This window comes from Ovis aries, chromosome 1, assembly GCF_016772045.2.
Source record: "Ovis aries strain OAR_USU_Benz2616 breed Rambouillet chromosome 1, ARS-UI_Ramb_v3.0, whole genome shotgun sequence".
Lineage (NCBI taxonomy): Eukaryota > Metazoa > Chordata > Mammalia > Artiodactyla > Bovidae > Ovis > Ovis aries.
This window is the reverse complement of record NC_056054.1, coordinates 141,124,758-141,145,718: the sequence shown is the minus strand read 5'-3', so window position 1 is coordinate 141,145,718 and position 20,961 is coordinate 141,124,758. Positions and strand designations below refer to the sequence as shown.

The following is a 20,961-nucleotide window of genomic DNA, read 5'->3' as shown; positions in this document are numbered from 1 at the left end:
AAATCCATGTCCTTAAAACTTAGGAAGCTATTGTACTATAACCACATCAAAAATTCAATCCCAGTTTGTTCCCTGAGTGTGAGCTAAGTACCTTCAGTCATGTCCCACTCTTTGCGACCCTATGGACTGTATCCTGCCAGGCTCCTCTGTCCATTGGATTCTCCAGGCAAGAATATTGGAGTGGTGTGCCATGCCTTCCTCCAGGGGATCTTCCTGATCCAGGGACTGAACCTGTGTCTCTTAAGTCTACCTGCATTGGCAGGCAGGCTCCATACCACTAGCACCACCAGGGAAGCCCTTATTCCCTGCATTATTCTCAATTGTTGTTTTCAGTCACTAAGTCATATCCAGCTCTTTGCTACCCCGTGAACTGCAGCATGGCAGGCTTCCCTGTCCTTCAGTATCTCACAGAGTTAGCTCAAACTCATGTCCATTGAGTCAAGGATGCCATCCAACCATCTCATTCTCTATCTCCCCTTTCTCCTTCTGCTCTCAGTCTTTCCCAGCATCAGGAACTTTTCTAGTTAATCAGTTCTCCGCATCAGGTGGCCCAAGGATTGGAGCTTCAGCTTTAGCATCAGTCCTTGCAATGAATATTCTGAGTTGACTTCATTTAGGATTGACTAGTTTGTTCTTCTTGCAGTTCCAGGGAATCTCAAAAGTTTTTTTCCAGCACCACAATTTGAAAGCATCAGTTCTTGGGCACTCAGCTGTCTTTATGGTCCAAATCTCATATCAATACATGACTACTGGAAAAACCATAGCTTTGACTATATGGACCTTGGTTGGCAAAGTGATGCCTCTGCTTTTTAATATGCTGTCTAGATTGGTCATAGATTTTCTTTCAAAGAGCAAGTGCCTTTTAATTTCATGCATGCAGTCACTGTCCTCAGTGATTTTGAAGCCCAAAAAAGAGGATCTGTCACTGTTTCAATTTTCCCCCATCTATTTGCCATGAAATGATGGCAGTGGATGCCTTAACAGTTTTTTGAATGTTGAATTTCCAGCCAGCTTTTTCACTCTCCTCTTTCACCCTCATCAAGAGACTCTATAGTTTCTCTTCTCTTTCTGCCATTAGAGTGGTATCCTCTGCATATCTGAGGTTATTGATATTTCTCCCAGAAAGTTTTGATTTCAGCTTGTGAATTGTCCAGCCCAGCATTTTACCTGATGTACTCTGTATATAACTTAAATTAGCAGGGTGTCAATATACAGCCATGGCATACTCCTTTCCCAACTTTGAACCAGTCCATTGTTCCATATCTGGTTCTAATTGTATCTTCTTAACCTGCATACAGGTCATACTATTCTTAATAAAGAACTGAAAGATATAGGTTCATATTATCTTTAGCTTAGGTTTTTCAAAGAAAGAATATCTCTGAGTTCCTATAGTGAAGGCTACCTTAGCTACAACAGATGAGCCTCTGTTTAGGCTTATTCTGAAGGAGATACTTTGCAAGCTATTTTTTTCTTCTTCTTCTTCACAATATTTGATTTTTTAAATTAGTTTTTGTTGGAATATAGTTGATGTACAATGTTGTATTAGTCTCTACAATGAGGTATCACCTCACACTGATCAGAATGGCTATCATCAAAAAAATCTACAAACAATAGCTATCTTTATGTCTATCAGAGACATCAGAGTGGACTTGTGGACACAGAGGGAGAATGAAAGGGTAGAAAAGTTTTGAAGAGATTATAGTTGAAAATTTCCCCAACATGGAAAAGGAAATAATAAATCAAGTCCAAGAGGTACAAAGAGTCCCATACAAGATAAACCCATGGAGAAACATGCCAAGACACACACTAATCAAACTAACAAAGACCAAACACAAAGAAAGAATATTAAAAACAGCAAGGGAGAAGCAACAAGTAACATACAAGGGAAACCCCATATGCTTAACAGGATCTTTCAGCAGAAACTCTGCAGGCCAGAAGGGAATGGCAGGATATACTTAAAGTACTGAAAGGGAAAATTCTACAACCAAGATTACTTTACCTGGCAAGGATCTCATTCAAAACTGATGGAGAAATAAAATGCTTTTTAGACAAGCAAAAGTTTAGAGAATTCAGTATGACCAAACCAGCTTTACAACAAATGTTAAAGAAATACAAGAGAAGAAAAAAGGTCTACAAATCAACCCCAAACAATTAAGAAAATGACAATAGGAACATATACTAATAATTACTTTAAATGAAAATGGATTAAGTGCTCCAACCAAAAGACACAGACTGGCTGAATGGATTCAAAAATAAGACCCATATACATGCTATCTGTGAAACCCACTTCAGACCTAAAGACACATATAGACTGAAAGTGAGAGGATGGAAAAATATATTCCTTAACAAATGGGAAGCAAAAGAAAGCTGGAGTAACAATCCTCATATCAGACAAAATAAACCTTAAAATAAAGAATATTGTAAGAGATAAGGAAGGATACTACATAATGATCAAGGGATCAATACAAGAGGAAGACATAAAAATTGTGAATATCTATGCACCCAACATAGGAGGTGTTTCTCTCAATACATAAGACAAAAACAGACATAAAAGGAGAAATTGACAGTAATACAATAATATTAGGAGACTTTAGCACCTCATTCACACCAATGGACAGATCATCAAAACAGAAAATTAATAAGGAAACACAAGTCTTAAATGATACATTAAATGAGATAAATCTCATTCATATCTTCAGGACATTCCATTCAAATGTAGAAGAATACACCTTCTTCCTGAGTGCACATGAAACATTCTCCAGGATAGATCACATCTTGGGTCACAAATCAAACCTCAGTAAATTTAAGAAAATTGGAGTTATATAAAGTATCGTCTCCAACCACAATGTTATGAGACTAGATATCAATTACAAGGAAAAAACTGTAAGAAACACAAGCACATGGGGATTAAACAACACATTTCTAAATAACCAACAGGTCACTGAAGAAATTAAAAGGGAAATGAAAAAAATTCTAGAAGCAAATGACAATGAAGTCATGATAATTAAAAGTCTATGGGATACAGCCAAAGCAGTTATAAGAGAGAAGTTTATAGCAATACAATCCTACCTCAAGAAACAAGAAAATCATTGAATAGACAACCTAACTCTACATCTGAAACAACTGGAAAAAGAACAACAACAACAACAACAAAACAACCAAAATTAGTAGACAGAGAGAAATAATAAATTTCCAAGCAGAAATAAATGAAAATGAAATGAAAGAAACAATACTAAAGATTAATAAAACTAAAAGCTGGTTCTTTGAGAAGATAAAATTGACAAATCTTTAGCCAGACTCATCAAGAAAAAAAGAGAGAAGAATAAAATAAAAAAATTAGAAATGAAAAAGGAGAGGTTACACAGACAATGCAGAAATACAAAGGATTATAAGACTATTATGAACAACTATATGGCAATAAAATGGATAACCTGGAAAAAATGGACAGATCTTAGAAAAGTTCAATCTTCTGAGGCTGAACCAGGAAGATATAGAAATTATAGAAATTGGGTTGTTACCCAATTACAAGAACTGAAATTAAGCTGTGATCAAAAATCTCCCCAAAACGCAAAAGCCTGGGACCAGATGGCTTCACAGGAGAATTCTATCAAACATTTAGAAAAGAGCTAATGGCTAACCTTCTAAAACTCTTTTCAAAAAATTTCAGAGGAAGGAACACCTCCAAACTCATTCTATGAGGCCAGCATCACTGTGATACCAAAACCAGACAAAGACAACACAAAAAAAGAAAACTACAGGCCAATATCACTGATGAACATAGGTACAAAAATCCTCAACAGAATTTTAGGAAACAAAATTCAGCAACACATCAAAAATCTCATACACCATGATCACATTGGGTTTATCCAGAGATGCAAGGATTCTTCAATATATGAAAATCAATCAATGTGATATACCATATTAACAAACTGAAAGATAAAAAAAAAACCATATGATAATCTCAAGAGATGAAGAGAAAGCCTTTGACAAAATTCAGCACTCATATTGGGAAAGAAAAAGTAAAGCTCACACTGTTTGCAGATGACATGATACTGTACATCAGTTCATTTCAGTTCATTTCAGTTGCTCAGTCATGTCCAACTCTTTGCAACTCCGTGAACCACAGCACACCAGGCCTCCCTGTCCATCAGCAACTCCCAGAGTTCACTCAAACTCATATCCATTGAGTCAGTGATGCCATCTAACCATCTTATCCTCTGTTGTCCCCTTCTTCTCCTGCCTCCAATCTTTCCCAACATCAGGGTCTTTTCAAATGAGTCAGCTCTTCTCATCAGTTGGCCAAAATACTGGAGTTTCAGCTTTAGCATCAGTCCTTCCAATAAACACCCAGGACCAATTTCCCTTAGGATGGACTGGTTGGATCTCCTTGAAGTCCAAGGGACTCTCAAGAGTCTTCTGCAACACCACAGTTCAAAAGCATCAATTCTTTTGTGCTCAGCTTTCTTTATGGTCCAACTCTCACATCCATACATGACCAGTGGAAAAACCATAGCCTTGACTAGATGGACCTTTGTTGGCAAAGTAACGTCTCTGCTTTTTAATATGCTGTCTAGGATGGTCATAACAGTCTTTCCAAGGAGTATACATCTTTTAATTTCATGGCTGCAATCACCATCTACAGTGATTTTGGGGCCAAAAAAACTAAAGTCAGCCACTGTTTCCACTATTTCCCCATCTATTTACCTTGAAGTGATGGGACCAGATGCCATGGTCTTAGTTTTCTGAATGTTGAGATTTAAGCCAACTTTTTCACTCTCCTCTTTCACTTTCATCAATAAGCTCTTTAGTTCTTCTTCACTTTCTTCCATAAGGGTGCTGTCATCTGTATATCTGAGGCTATTAATATTTCTCCTGGCTATCTTGATTCCAGCTTGTTCTTCATCCAGCCCAGCATTTCTCATGATGTACTCTGCATATAAGTTAAATAAGCAAGGTGAAAATATACATACTGTACATAGAAAACCCTAAAGATAGCATCAGAAAATTACTAGAGCTAATCAGTGAATTTATCAAAGTTGCAGGATACAGAATCAATACACAGAAATCAATTGCACTTCTATATACTAACAATGAAAAATCAGAAAGAGAAATTTAGGAATCAATCCCATTGCCCATTGCAACAAAAATAATTAAATATCTAGGAATAAATTTACCTAAGGAGACAAGAGAACTGTACACAGAAAATTATTAGACACTACTGAAAGAAATCAAAACCAACATAAAGAGATGGAGAGATATTCCATGTTCCTGGATAGGAAAAATCAATATTGTGAAAATGACTATACTATCAAATGCAATCTACAGATTCAATGTGATCCCTATCAAATTACCTGTGGCATTTTTCCCAGAACTAGAACAAAAAGTTTCACAATTCATATGGAAACAAAAGATCCCTAATAGCCAAGCAGTCTTAAGAAAGAAGGATGGAGCTGGAGGAATCAACCTTCCTGAATTCAGATTATACTACAAAGCCACAGTCATCAAGACAGTATGATACTGGCACAAAAACAGAAATACAGACCAATGGAACAAGATAGAAAGCCCAGAACTAAACCCATGCAACTACGGGTATCTTATTTTTGCCAAAGAAGGGTAGAATATATAATGGGGCAAAGACAGCCTGTTCAATAAATGATCCTGGGAAAATTGGACAGCTATGTGTAAGAGAATGAAATTAGAACACTTCCTAATATCATACACAAAGATAAACTCAAAATGGATTAAACACCTAAATGTAAGATCAGAAATTATAAAACTCTTAGAGGAAAACATAGGCAGAACACTCGGTGACATAAATTAAAGCAAGATCCTCTATGACCCACCTCCTAGAGTGAAGAAAATTTAAAAAAACAAAAGCAAACAAGTAGGACCTGATTAAATTTAAAAAATTTGCGCAGCAAAGGAAACTATAAGCAAGGTTAAAAGACAACCCTCAGAATGGGAGAAAATAATAGCAAATGAAACAACTGACAAAGGATTAATTTCCAAAATATACAAGCAGCTCATACAACTCAATACCAGAAAAACAAACAACCCAATCAAAACGTGGGGAAAAGACCTAAACAGACATTTCTCCAAAGAAGAAATACAGATGGCCAACAAACATGTGAAAAGATGCTCAATATTGCCCATTATTAGAGAAATGCAAATCAAAACTACAGTGAGATATCACCTCACACCAGTCAGAATGGCCCTCATCAAAAAGTCTACAAACAATAAATACCAGAGATGGTGTGGAGAAAAGAGAACACTCTTGCACTGTTGGTGGGAATGTAAATTGATACAGCCACTATGGAAGCTGTATGGAGATTCCTTAAAAAACTAGGAATAAAACCACCATATGACCCAGCAATCCCACTCTTAGGCATATACCCTGAGGAAACCAATACTGAAAAGACATATGTATCCCATTGTTCATTGTAGCACTATTTACAATAGCTAGAACATGGAAGCAATCTAGATGCCCATTGACAGATGAATGGATAAAGAAGTTGTCATACATATACACAATGGAATATTACTCAGCCATAAAAAGGAACACATTTGAGTCCGTTCTAATAAGGTGGATGAACCTAGAGCCTATTATGCAGAGTAAAGTAAGTCAGAAAGAGAAAGATAAATATCATATTCTAACGCATATATATGGAATCTAGAAAAATGGTACTGAAGGATTTATTTATAGGGCAACAATGAAGAAACAGACATAGAGAACAGACTTATGGACATGGGGAGGGGGAGGAGAGGGTGAGATATATGGAAAGAGTAACATGGAAACTTACATTACCATATGTAAAATAGGTAGCCAACAGGAATGTGTTGTATGTCTCAGGAAAGTCAAACAGGGGCTCTGCATCAACCTAGAGGGGTGGGATGGGGAGGGAGATGGGAGGGAGGTTCAAAAAGGAGGGGATATATGTATACCTATGGCTGATTCATGCTGAGGTTTGACAGAGAACTAAAGTCTATAAAGCAATTATCCTCCAATAAAAAAAAATACATTAAAAAAAAGAAAAACAAAAAAAATAAAATCTACAACTAAGTACAGGAGAAGGTGTAGAGAAAATGGAATTCTCATGTATTATTGGCAGGAATGTATATTGGTATAGCCACTATGGAGAACAGTATGGAGAGTCCTTAAGAAACTAAAAATAGAGCTACCGTTATGACCCAGCAATCCTAGTACTGGGCATATACTCAGAGAAAACCATAATTCAAAAATATACTTGCAAACATTTTTTTATCTACTGAGTCCTGCCCTAAATCAAAGGCTATCTAGAAAATAGAAACAGACCCCCAAATCACTCAGGTTGGAGTAGGGATGAGGGAGTGGAACACTGGCCCAAGTGTCCTTGATCAGTCATCTCTACCTGCTCTCCCTTCTCTATCTTCTGAGAGTGTAGAAGCCACTTTTAGATGGAATTTTATCTACCTGATTTAGGTGACAGCACAACAGTTAGGGATACTGTTTTATACTCCTCATTTTAACTTTAATTCATCTGGAAGTTATTTTTTTTTTCCCTCACTGGTATCATGATAGGAATATTTGGAAAATGCAAAATGCATGTCATATTTCTTATCCTATGGTACTTTATTTTATGGGAAATGAAAACATGGGTAGATTAAAAAAAAAAAAAAAGGCAACTTCCAGCATATACTCAAACCGAATGAAACTTTAATTGGTATACAGTGAGATTAAGTATGATTTCCAATTTTCTCAAGCCCAGAAACTTGTATTAATTATAAACAAAATAATAGTTTTGTTACTTCTATTCTGCCCTCTTTTCATTTGACTGTGAAAATTCTTCCTTTTTCCAGAGCTTCATTCTCTTTTAGTTGCTTTGCTTCAGAAGATATTACCTTCATGTTTATAAATGGATTGGGCTGGTATGTTGTCACTTTGATGCTTGTAAGCACATATTATTGCCTGTGGAAAATGTTCTAAAATTTGCAAATTTTAAGTCTACGTTAAGATAAAGATTCTTGATAGACACAAATCCAAAAGAAGTTTGGCTTTTCTACACTTTGGCTAAGCCTGCCAGGAACTCCTAATTATTCCAGAATGTTTGTATGCTCTTTGAGTGTCTGGGCTTAGAATTTTACTGTTTTTTCCATTTTATACTCTGCATCTTATTGGCCACATTTTTTTTTCCTTCAGAGTTGCATTCATAATATGCTTTCTAGTCTTAAAAACTCATTTAAATATTACATGTTTTATTGTATGTGATTATTAAAAATATATTAAGTGCCAGACACTGTTCTAGGCATTTAGATCAAACTCTAGTCATCATAATGCCTATATTAACTTAGTAAAGATAAACTGTAATTTCTTAGAAACTGAAGCTTATATCTATTTTGCTCTTACTAGAGTGCAGGAGGGGCTTCCCTGGTGGCTCAGATGGTAAAGAATCTGCCTGCAATGCAGGAGACCTGGGTTCAATCCCTGGGTTGGAAAAATCCCCTGGAGGAGGGCTTGGCAACCCACTATAGTCCATGGGGTCACAAAGAATCAGACACAACTGAGCAACTAAGCACAGCACAGCACAGAGTGCAGAAAACATAGATAGACACTCAATAAAACCTCCTGGGTTATTAGTAAATGTTATATTTAAAATGGAGAAGGAAATGGCAGTCCACTCCAGTATTCTTGCCTGGAGAATCCCATGGACAGAGGAGCCTGGCCGGCTACTGTCTATGGGGTCACAACAGTCAGACATGACTTAGTGACTAAACTACTACTACTATATTTAAAATATTAGGGACGTCTAAGGAACAAGGTTGAAGGAAGCCTGGTAAGTGTGACTTACAGAGTGGCAAAGTGAGCTGCACGATACTTAAAAGGATATCAGAGGAAATAACAAAATAATAATATATCAGTGAAATGGTTTTGGTCACCCTCTGATACAATGTTAGGTGAACCTCTGCCCATAGTTCTTCAGACACTGTCTACTAGATCTAATTCCTCGAATCTACTCATCCCTTCTACTGTATAATCATAAGAGATTTGATTTAGGCCACACTTGAATAGTCTAGTGGTTTTCCCTACTTTCTTCAAGTTAAGCCTGAATTTTGCAATACGGAGCTCATGATCTGAGCCACAGTTAGCTCCAGATTGTGTTTTTGCTAACTCTAAGAGATCCTCCATTTTTGGTTGCAAAGAACATAATCAACCTGATATCAATAATGACCATCTGATGATGTCCATGTGTAGAGCCATCTTTGAGTTATTGGAAAGGCTGTTTGCTATGACCAGTGTGTTCTCTTGACAAAACATTGTTAGTCTTTGCCCTGCTTCATTTTGTACTCTAAAGTCAGATTTGCCTGTTACTCCAGGTATCTTTTGACTTCTTACTTTTACACTCCTATCCTTTATGATGAAAAGGACACCTCTTTTTAGTGTTAGTTCTAGAAGGTCTTGTGGATCTTCATTCAGTTCAGTTCAGTTTAGTAACACAATTGTGTCCAACTCTTTGAGACCCCATGAATCCCAGCACGCCAGGCCTCCCTGTCCATCACCAACTCCTGGAGTTCACTCAGACTCATGTCCATCGAGTCAGTGATGCCATCCAGCCATCTCATCCTCGGTCGTCCCCTTCTCCTCCTGCCCCCAATCGCTCTCAGCATCAGAGTCTTTTCCAATGAGTCAACGCTTCGCATGAGGTGGCCAAAGTACTCCTTGCAGTCCAAGGGACTCTCAAGAGTCTTCTCCAACACCACAGTTCAAAAGCATCAATTCTTCAGCATTCAGCCTTCTTCACAGTCCAACTCTCACATCCATACATGACTACAGGAAAAACCATAGCCTTGACTAGAAGGACCTTAGTCGGCAAAGTACTGTCTCAGCTTTTGAATATGCTATCTAGGTTGGTCATAACTTTTCTTCCAAGGAGTAAGCGTCTTTTAATTCCATGGCTGCAATCACCATCTGCAGTGATTTTGGAGCCCAAAAAATAAAGTCTGACACTGTTTCCACTGTATCCCCATCTATTTCCCTAGAAGTGATGGGACAGGATGCCATGATCTTGGTTTTCTGAATGTTGAGCTTTAAGCCAACTTTTTCACTCTCCTCTTTCACTTTCATCAAGAGGCTTTTAGTTCCTCTTCACTTTCTGCCATAAGGGTGTTGTCATCTGCATATCTGACGTTATTGATATTTCTCCCAGCAATCTTGATTCCAGCTTGTGTTTCTTCCAGTCCAGCATTTCTCATGATGTACTCTGCATATAAGTTAAATAAGCAGGGTGACAATATACAGCCTTGATGTACTCCTTTTCCTATTTGGAACCAGTCTGTTGTTCTATGTCCAGTTCTAACTGTTGCTTCCTGACCTGCATATAGGTTTCTCAAGAGGCAGGTCAGGTGGTCTGGTATTCCCATCTCTTTCAGAATTTTCCACAGTTTCTTGTGATCCACACAGTCAAAGACTTTGGCATAGTCAATAAAGCAGAAATAGATGTTTTTCTGGAACTCTCTTGCTTTTTCCATGCGAACCTGCCAATTTCAGCTTCTTTGGCATTAGAGGTTGGGGCATAGACTTGGATTACTGTGATTTTGAATGGTTTGCTTGGAATTGAGCCGAGATCATTCTGTTGTTTTTGAGGTTGCACCCAAGTACACTGAATTTTGTACTCTTTTGTTGACTCCATTTCTTCTAAGGGATTCTTGCCACATTGTAGTAGATATAATGGTCATCTGAATTAAATTCTCCCATTCCCCTCCATTTTAGTTCACTGATTCCTAAGATGTTGACATTCAATCTTCCCATCTCTTGCTTAACCACATCCAGTTTACCTTGACTCATGGACATAACATTCCAGGTTTCTTTACAATATTGTTCTTTAAAGCATTGGACTTTACTTTCACTGCCAGACACATCCGCAACTGAGCGTCATTTTCACTTTGGCCCTGCCACTTCCTTCTTTCTGGAGCTATTAGTAGTTGCCCTCTGCTCTTCCTCATAAGATATTGAACACCTTCTGATCTGGGGGCGCTTATCTTTTGGGGCCATATCTTTTTGCCTTTTCATACAGTTCATGGGGTTCTCATAGCAAGAATATTGGAGTGAGTTGCCAATTCCTCCTCCAGTAGACCACATTTTGTCAGAATTGTTCAATATGACCTGTGCCTTCTGGGTGGCCCTGCACAGCATGGCTCATAGCTTCATTGAGTTATGCAAGCCCTTTCACCACGACAAGGGCTGAGGCTTTACAAGTAGCTGAGGAAAGAAGAGAAGTGAAAGGAAGGGAGAAAGGGAAAGATATATCCAACTGAATGCTGGGTTCCAGAGAATAGGAAGGAGAGACAAAAAAAAAGGCCTTCTTCAATAAAGAATTCAAAGAAATAAAGGAAAACAATGGGAAAGATTAGAGATATCTTTAAGAAAATTGGAGATGGTAAGGGAACATTTCATACAAAGACAGGCATGATAAAAGACAGAAACAATAAGGAAGTAACAGAAGTGGAAGAGATTAAGAAGAGGTGGCAAGAATACATGGAAGAACTATACAAAAAAAGTCTGAATGACCAGAATAACCACAGTTGTGTGGTCACTCACCTAGACCCGAACATCCTGGAGTATGAAGTCAAGTGGGCCTTAGGAAGCATCACTATGAACAAATCACGTGGAGGTGACAGATGTCCAGCTGATCTGTTTAAAATCCTAAAAGATAATACTGTTAAAGTATTACAATTGATATGCCAGCAAATTTGGAAAACTCAGCAGTGGCCACAGAACTGAAGAAGTTCAGTTTTCATTTCAATCCCATAGAAAGGTAATGTCAAAGAATGCTCAAACTACCATACAATTGCACTCATTTCATATGCTAGCAAGATAATGCTCAAAATCATTCAGGCTAGGCTTCAGCAGTACATGAACCAAGAACTTCAGATGTACAAGTTGGATTTAGAAAAGGCAGAGGAACCAGAGATTAAATTGCCAACAGTGTTGGATCATGTAGAAAGCAAGAGAATTCCAGAAAATTATATGACTGCTTCATTGACTATGTTAAAGTCTTTGATTATGTTGATCACAACAAACTGTAGAAGATCTTTTAAAAGATGGGAATACCAGTCCAGCTTAACTGTCTCCTGAGAAACTTGTATGCAGGTCAAGAAGCAGTAGTTATAACTGGACAGGCAGGAAATGACAGATTGGTTCAAAGTTGAGAAAGAAGTATGTCAGGGCTGTATATTGTCACCCTGTTTATTTAACTTCTATGCAGAGTACATCATGCAAAATGCCAGGCTGGATGAATCACCAGAGAGAATCAAGATTACCAGGAGAAATATTCAACATCCTCAGATATGCAGATGATACCACTCTAATGGCAGAAAGAGAAGACCAACTAAGAGCCTCTTGATGAGAGTGAAAGAGGAGAGTGAAAAATATTGCTTTAAACTCAACATTCAAAAAACTAAGATTATGGCATCTGGTCCCATCACTTCATGGCAAATAGAAGGGGGAAAAGTGGAGAAAAAATAAAGACAGATTCTATTTTCTTGGGCTCCAGAATCACTAAGAACAGAGACTGCAGCCATGAAATTAAAAGACATTCACTCCTTGGAAGGACAACTATGACAGACCTAGAGAGCATGTTAAAAAACAGACATCACTTTCCCAACAAAGGTCTGTATAGTCAAACCTATGGTTTTTCCAGTAGTCATGTAGATATGTGAAAGTTACACCATAAAGATGGCTCAGTGCCCAAGAATTGATGCCTTCAAACTGTGGTGCTAAAGAAGATTCTTAACAGCCCCTTAGACTGCAAGGAGATCAAAGCAGTCAGTCCCGAAGAAAATCAATCCTGAATATCCATTGGAAGAACTGATGCTAAAACTGAAGCTCTACTACTTTGGTCACCTGATGTGAAGAGTTGACTTACTGGAAAAGACACTGATACTGGGAAAGAGTGAAAGTAAAAGAAGAGGGGGAGGCAGAAGATGAGATGGCTGAATGGCTTCACTTGACATGAATTTGAGAAATTTCTGGGAGATAGTGGAGGATAAAGGAGCCTGGTGTGCTATAGTTCATGGAGTCAGAAAGAGTTGTACTCAAGTTAGTGACTGAACAACAACAAGAACATTGTCAGTGAAATGCTCTGTTATTAGGTGAGATAACAGAGCAAGTATCTGTGTCAGTCACTGAAAGTTGACTCTAGTTGTGTTGCACACAGTTCAGCCTCAGGAGACCTAGTGGGGAGATATGGGAAGTATTGGAAAAAGTGCTGAGAGCAGGGTGAGAAAACCAGGGTTGGGTTTGTCCCTTAGTAATGATCTGACTTTAGGAGAGTCTCCTAAGTTCAAAAAGTCCACATGAAATTGTTCATTTATCCTTTCAGGAATGTTGGTAAGAATTAAAGGAATAGAATATTTGAGAGCACTTTGATACCTTTTTATAAATGTGAAACAGAATTGGGTTTGGGAAATGTGTCTTGACTGGAAGGATGGCAATGAAAACAGGGAGTCACTAGGAGGAGGGGAAGAAAGCAGTAATTCACAACTATGTAGGACTGTAGTGAAATTCTCCCCTCTCAACCCCAAATCTATAATGGATATATAGACCTTCCAGAATATGTAGCTTTGTCATCAAGAGATTCAACTGCAGTGCAACTTGCAGTTTAGACCATTATTGTAAAGTTAATTTTAAAATATTTAATCTCTCTTACTCTGAAACATTTAGTACAGTAAATGAATGGGAATTTAATATTTTCCAGTGCATTTTGAAAACGTCGAACAAAGTTTGTGGCCAATACTATCTTGGATTATTAGTTACTTTTCTATTTGTTTCTCAGTAGGCACAAGCATATTGTGAGATGTTCTATATTTGTGAAACTTATGACAAATTGTGAAGATAGCATAATGTATCTTGGGTGAGCCAATGCAGTAACACAAATACTTCATGAAAATTCAGACCAATACTTTGGGTTGTATATTTATTCATCGATAGATTTAAACATATTGTTGAAGATGTGCTTCTCATTGCCATTTTTTAATTTCCATTTTTGGATTGTGAGACATGCATCAGACTGAAAATCAGCTAACATGCGAACTCATCCTGACACCAATGCATCCAGTTGGACATCAAATCTTTGGAGAAGTCTCTGCACCCCTCCCCCAATAATACAAAGCATCCTTCTGCCATGCTGTCCTCTCATTCATGTTCCTCTTTTCCTCTACTGTAATTGTATATTCACATACATATCTACTGTATCAGAGAGTGAGTTTCCTTATGGGAGACACTTAGTCTCTTTTGGTTATTTTATCAGAGCATCTGCCACATTGTTGATGCTCAATAAATATTTCTGGACTCAAATGCATTCAATTGAAATTAATATTAATCTTTGATTACCTCATGGAAACATTCTACAAGATTAGTTAAGACTCTCAGGAACTCTTTTTATTTCGGCTCCTATTTAATAGTAATTGAACCCCTGAACTTCTCAGCACTTGATTTACAGACATAGAAACCGGGGCAAATAGCATTTATAGCATTTATGTTTTTGTATTCCTCAAAGGATATGCTTATCCTTTCCCTGAAAGAATCTACTGAAGAAATTCACTGAGACTGAAGGCAAGTGAGCAAAATGAAATGGCCCAAGTAAGCGTGTGTGTATGTGTGTGTGTGTATGTGTGTAATTTAAAGATTAGTTGGGAGAAGTCTGTGTCAAGATGGTAGAGCTTATCTTTCTAGTCCTTAGCAGTAACCACTGTGCATGGTAAGTTAACTCTTTGGCACCCTATAGACTGTAGCCCGCCAGGCTCCTCTGCCCATGAGATTCTCCAGGCAAGAATACTGGAGTGAGTTGCTATGCCCTCCTCCAGGGGATCTTCCAGACACAGGGATCAAACCTGTGTCTCTTATGTCTACCTGCATTGGCAGGTGGGCTCTTTACCACTAACGCCACCTGGGAAGCCTGTGACAACACTACCCTGTGCCTACTCAGTATCCTTCTTTCTTTCTCATCAGCCATTCCAATTTTAGAAAATTGTGCTCCGCTAAAAACCTTGCTTGGCAGCCTCAGATATAGCTCATAGTCATTTGATCAATTGTGGCCAGTGATAAAATTAGTGGAAGCCTCTTTACTGGGGCTTCTGGGAAAGCTTTACAAGAGAGAGAAACTCACTGGGAAGGTCATTTAGTCCCGTTGCCTTCCTCTCAGATGGGCTAATGGAGAAGCAATCCTCTTTCTATCATTAGGACTGAATCCACATTTTGGGACTGCTCTCAATACCAATATAGAAGAAACCTGGATCCTTGATGACACTGAGCCACAGGACTCATCCTGATCTTCATATCCATGGCTTATCATGTTAGACTAGACTAGTAAATCACTTACTTGTTTTACTCAGTGTTGGGATTTCTTGAAACCAGACACAGTTCCCATCTGTTTGCCCTTCTAAAGAAAAGGGAAGCTCCAATACTTTTGGCTACCTGATGCAAAAAGCCAACTCATTAAAAAACCCTGATGCTGGGAAAGATTGAAGGCGGGAGGAGAAGGGGACGAAAGAGGATGAGATGGTTGGATGGCATCACTGACTCAATAGACATGAGTTTGTGCAAGCTCCAGGAGATGGTGGAGGGCATGGAAGACTGGCATGCTGCAGTCCATGGGGTCTCAAAGAGTCAGACACGACTGAGCGACTGAACGACAACAGAAAGAAAAGGGAAGAACATGACTTTGAAGTCTGATGAGACTTCCCATGGCCCCAAGCACTCTAATGAAACAACTCCATCTCTGCCCACGGTGCAGGGGAATTGTCCTGAATGACAAACACTGAATGAATGTTTTGGGGGTTAGTTTTTCCTGAAGACAAGAGGGACTTCCCAGTGACTCAGGGATAAAAAATTTGCCTGCCATTGCAGGAGATATGCAGGTTTGATCCTGGGTCAAGAAATCCCCTGGAGAAGGAAATGGCAACCCACTCAGGTATTCTTGCCTAGTGAATCCCAAGGACCAAGGAACCTGGCAGGCTACAGTCCATGGGGTCACAAAAGAGTAGGGCACAGCTTAGTGAATAAAACAACATTTAAAGAACATATGAGAGTTTTCTTAGATGTATTAATAAATGTATAATTTTTGTGTATGTAATAGATACATTCAATTGCTATATGTATATTCTAGTTTGACAAAAATCAAATAAGCAACATCCCTTACTTATAATGTTGCTTTAATTAAACTGACTTCTCTCTGGATATGATATATACTGTAGAAGCACAATCAATGAACTTTGGTGGTTTGCTTAAATCCTTCTCTCTACATCATTTATATAATTTATTGTGTAATTGGTTCTCAAGTGGTATGCTCCTATAGCTCATCATCTAGAAATCCTTCCCAGATGTGCTCAAAATGTTTAATTACTTTGTATATTTTATTTTTTATAAGCACACATGCTGGTGACTGGAAGAGAAAACACCCTTCTCTTAGTCCCAGAGGATTACTTGGCCTTGAAAATAATTGATTCATATCTGCCCACTCCACCCCTATTATTCAAGTAGAGATTATTCAAGAAATCTCTGCCCTATAAACTTAGCTGATCCAAAAAAAAAAAAAAAAAAAGGGGGAAATTGCTTTATTTTGAATGTTTCTGCAGGATCTGTGTATAACTCAGTTTTGTTTTTTTTCCCTATTAAGACTCATATGATACTATATTAGGTTCCATTTCTAAGTATCACAACTATACCACAGCTTTAAAACAAGAACTAATCTTCTCTATGGTGGTATTTATCCACAGAGGTAATATCTCTGATGAGTGAATTTCATGACCCGAAACCAGGCATCTGCCTCTTAGTTTGTGGAACAATAAAAGGACTCAAAGAGTGAACTGCGTATTATAAGCACTATTGTTATGTACCTTGCTTCTCTTTATGAATTATAGTGCTTGTCCGTGGGGGTTATGTGCCTCTGTGTGTGTACACATGTGTGTGCTTGTTTGATTCACCAATCTGGTCTACTCAATATACCGGAGAAATGAGGAGAAATATTTTTACCTTGAACTGAGGAGTTGGTGATGGACAGGGAGGCCTGGCATGCTGCGGTTCATGGGGTCGCAAAGAGTTGGACACGACTGAGCGACTGAACTCGAACTCAGAGGAACTGGCATAGCTCAACATCTATACAGTATACTTTCTAGTGTCTAATTCTTTACTATGAAGAATGGTACCTAAAGTTGAAATTGCATTTGCTAGACCCCTTTGCTTCCCTGGTGGCTCAGATGGTAAAGTATCTGCCTACAATTCAGGAGACCTGGATTCAATCCCTGGGTCGAGAAGATCCCCTGGAGAAGGAAATGGCAACCTACTCCAGTACTCTTGCGTAGAGAATCCCATGGATGTAGAAGCCTGGTAGGCTACAGTCCATGGTGTTGCAAAGAGTCAGACATGACTGAAAGACTTCACTTTCACTTCCTTTCAAACTGCTTTGCAGCTTGGTTTCTGAGGGAGATGATGTTTGACCAATCAGATGACCTCACAGAATGCTTAGAAGGTGACAAGCGAGGCAAGAGTCACACGGCTGGTTGGGTATATTTAATGACCTTTATTGGGATAGAAGTTATATAGAATATAAATGACCTTTATTGGAACACACTTTATATAAAATATATGTTTTAAGTGTGCAGTTTGATGAGTTCTGACAAATTTATAGACCCATGTAACCAGTATCAATATGAAGGTTTATCATAATGCCCTCACTCCAGAAAAGTTTCTTGCACTTTCTTCCAGTTAATCTTCCACCCCTGATACAGGCAACAACGGATTTGCTTTCTGTTGCCATGGATTGTAGTTATCTTTCCTAGAGACTCAAATAAGTGGAATTGTATATGCATCCTCTTTAAATCTGGCTTATTTCACTCAGCAAACTTTCTGAAACTTATCCATACTCCAGACATGGTAAGCGGGATTCTAAACTAGCCCTTAAGATTCTTGCCTCCTGGTGTGAACAGCTTCTCTTAATTATTCAGTCAAACTCTAGATGCTGTTGTGATGGTATTTTTCCGATGCAATTAGGACCTCTAATAAGTTTACTTTAAGTAGGGAGATTTTCTGTGGTGAGCCTGAGCTAAGCCAACGAGCATTTAGGAAAACTTAGAGATATTTGAAGTCCAAGAGAAGCTATGCTGTTGTTGCCTTTCAAAGACAGAACTTCCGTCTTGTAGAGGAGTCATGGCAGAGAACACCAAACAGTCTCTAGGAGCTGAGTACAATCCTGTATTGACAGCCAGCAAGAAAGCTGTAGAAGGGAGTGGCAAACCACTTCAGCATTTTTGCCTTGAGAACCCCATGAACACTATGATAAGGCCAAAAGTTATGACAGTGAAACACGAACCTCCCCCCACCCCAGGTTGGTAAGTGTCCAATACACTTCTGAAATAGAACACAGAAATAGCTATGGAAAGAATGAAGTGGCTGAACAAAAGTGGAAACAATACCCAGGTGTGGATGTGTCTGGTGGTGAAAGTAAAATCTGATGCTCTAAAGGAAACTGCAACCTCAGTCTTGTAACCATAAAGAACTGAATTCTGTCAATAACCACAGTAAACTGGGGAGAGCCCCCGAGTTTCAGGAAATCACAGCAGTGGCCAACGCCTTGAGTTAGCTGGATGAGATCTGAGCAGAGATCCCAGCTTTGCCACGCCCAGACTTCTGTTGGACAGAAGTGAAGTAATACATGGGCATTGCTTGAAGCTGCGGGGTTTGTGGTAATTCATGATGTGCCAACAGAAAACCACTACGTTGTGTATGTCATTGAATTGTTCCCTCTTATTGGTGAGCGTATGAGTTATTATTGTGAGCTGTGTGCTGTGATGAGTCACTTGTGTCCAACTCTTTATGATCCTATGGATTGTAACTGGCCAGTCTCTTCTGTCCATAGGATTCTCCAGAATACTGGAGTGTGTTGCCCTTCCCTCATCCAGGAGATCTTACAGACCCAGGATCAAACCCAGGTCTCCTGCATTGTAGGCAGATTCTTCATCACTGTGCCACCTGGGAAGCCATGAGTTATTATTACTGCATAATAAATCACCAACAATTTAGTGTCTGAAAACACATGTTTATTATTTCAGAGTTTCTTTGGGTCAGCAATCTGGGCGTGGTTTATGTGAATAATCCTCTGATTCATGGTTGCTTACAAGCCTGCAGAGTGTCAGCCGGCACTGGAGTTGCATCTGAAAGTTAACATGGGAACAGCCCAACCCCTACATATCAGAATTGAGTACAAAATTATAGCCTTTATCTCACATTAGTGAGAATCCACTTATTCTGGATTTTGAATGAATTTATCTCTTCTACCCTTTTTTCTCATTTCCATCTTTTCCTTCTTCAATGCTTTTCCAAGGTCATCTCTTCAAGACTTTTCAATGTTGCTCTAAGATAATTTTTCCTCTATTCTACTCTGCACATTCAAAACCTCTTCCTAGTATTTGCATTTCTTTATTACCTCCCCCAATCTCGTACTGTCTCCTCTCCTCTCAATCAATTTATTAAGCTTATCCTAGTGACTCTACTGTCGTTTAGATATGAATGTTTGCAAGTAAGCAGTATTCAGAGTAGTGCCACACAATAGATGTTTTTCTTTTACTTCAAATCCAAACATTTAGATGTTGACTGTACTTGAATATTCCTTTGATTACTAGGTAGGATTTCTATATTATATTATAGATACAACCTTATTGTAGCAAAATGCAAAGCAGGTTTAAGTTTATATTTAACAGATCTGTTCAAAATGTGAATGAAGACTGGTCTGAGTAAGTGGGAACCACTTTGCACTCACTGATAATGCTCTGGTCCGCTCTGGTTTCAGTATTTTCTTTATGCATGCTAAGGTGGAGCAAGGATTGTTGATAAAGTTGTACAGCAGTTTAAACATACTGTTTTGTCCTGTAAATACTCCTTAAGCTCCAGCACTGGACTATTTCTTTCATCAGGGTATTAATTCACAGTACCGGACTATTGCTGTCATCAGTGTATTATTTCACACACAAAAATACAAATACATGTGCAAATAAGCTTTACTTGCAAAGATGCCTTTGATACTGTATCGAATCTTAATATTTCCAATTTAGTCTTTTCTGGAAATGAACAAAAATGAGGATTAAAAGCTCATCACATACCTTTACAATAGCTGTTTTTAATATAACTGAAAACATTGAGGCATAATCTATGAAACAAGCAGTAGTAGGTAGGCTGTATATCCCATTTCCCTTCCAGAGTCTTTTCCTAAACACATCAGTGACCACAAATAATAAAGCATCATATATATGCATTGTTTCCCAGCTTTTATACATTCTAAAGGAACACATTAGAAGTCCCATATTGTAGAATTTGCTCCTGGGAAGGAAAGCTATGACAAACTTATTTAGCATATTAAAGGGTGGAGACATCACTTTTCTGACAAGGGTCTATATAGTCAAAGCTATGGTTTTCCCAGTAGTCATGTATGGATGTGAGTTGGACTGTGAAGAAGGCTGAGTGCCAAAGAATTGAGGCTTTTGAACTGTGGTGCTGGAGAAGACTCTTGAGAGTCCCTTGGATTGGAAGGAGACCAAATAAGTCAATCCTAAAGGAAATCAATCCAGAATATTCATTGGAAGAACTAATGCTGAAGCTGAAGCTCCGATACTTTGGCCACCTGATGTGAATAGCCGACTCATTAGAAAAGCCCCTGATGCTGGGAAAGGTTGAAGGAAAAAGGAGAAGAGGGTAGCAGAGGATAAGATGGTTAGATAACATCGCCATGAGTTTGAACAAACTCTGAGTGATAGTGAAGGACAGGGATGCCTGGGATGCTGCTGTCCATGGGGTCTCAAAGAGTCAGACATGACTTGGTGACTGAACAACAAAATGGTAGAGCATCGCGTAAGCCTCAGGCAAACTATATAGCAGCACTAACTGGTTGTGATAATAAAACATCCCAGAATCAAGATTATTAGTAAAAACAAACAAAA

At 38.5% G+C, this 20,961-nt stretch overlaps 1 protein-coding gene and 1 long non-coding RNA gene across 3 annotated transcripts in view; one reads left to right on the top strand and one right to left on the bottom strand.

The window, feature by feature from the left end:
• LOC132659865 (uncharacterized) overlaps positions 1 to 20,961 on the bottom strand; it is a 293,826-nt gene that overhangs the window by 45,249 nt on the left and 227,616 nt on the right. The gene's annotated exons all lie outside the window — the stretch shown is intronic.
• Positions 1 to 20,961, top strand: part of LOC121816219 (uncharacterized) — a 761,897-nt gene that overhangs the window by 735,673 nt on the left and 5,263 nt on the right. Inside the window, exon 2 of one of the 2 annotated variants that reach the window (XR_009600802.1) lies at positions 1 to 20,961. This exon is cut by the window's left edge and continues 15,803 nt beyond it. The exons of the other annotated variant lie outside the window; for it this stretch is intronic. The gene's annotated coding sequence lies outside the window, so the exon portion shown is untranslated. 2 annotated transcript variants of the gene reach the window in all.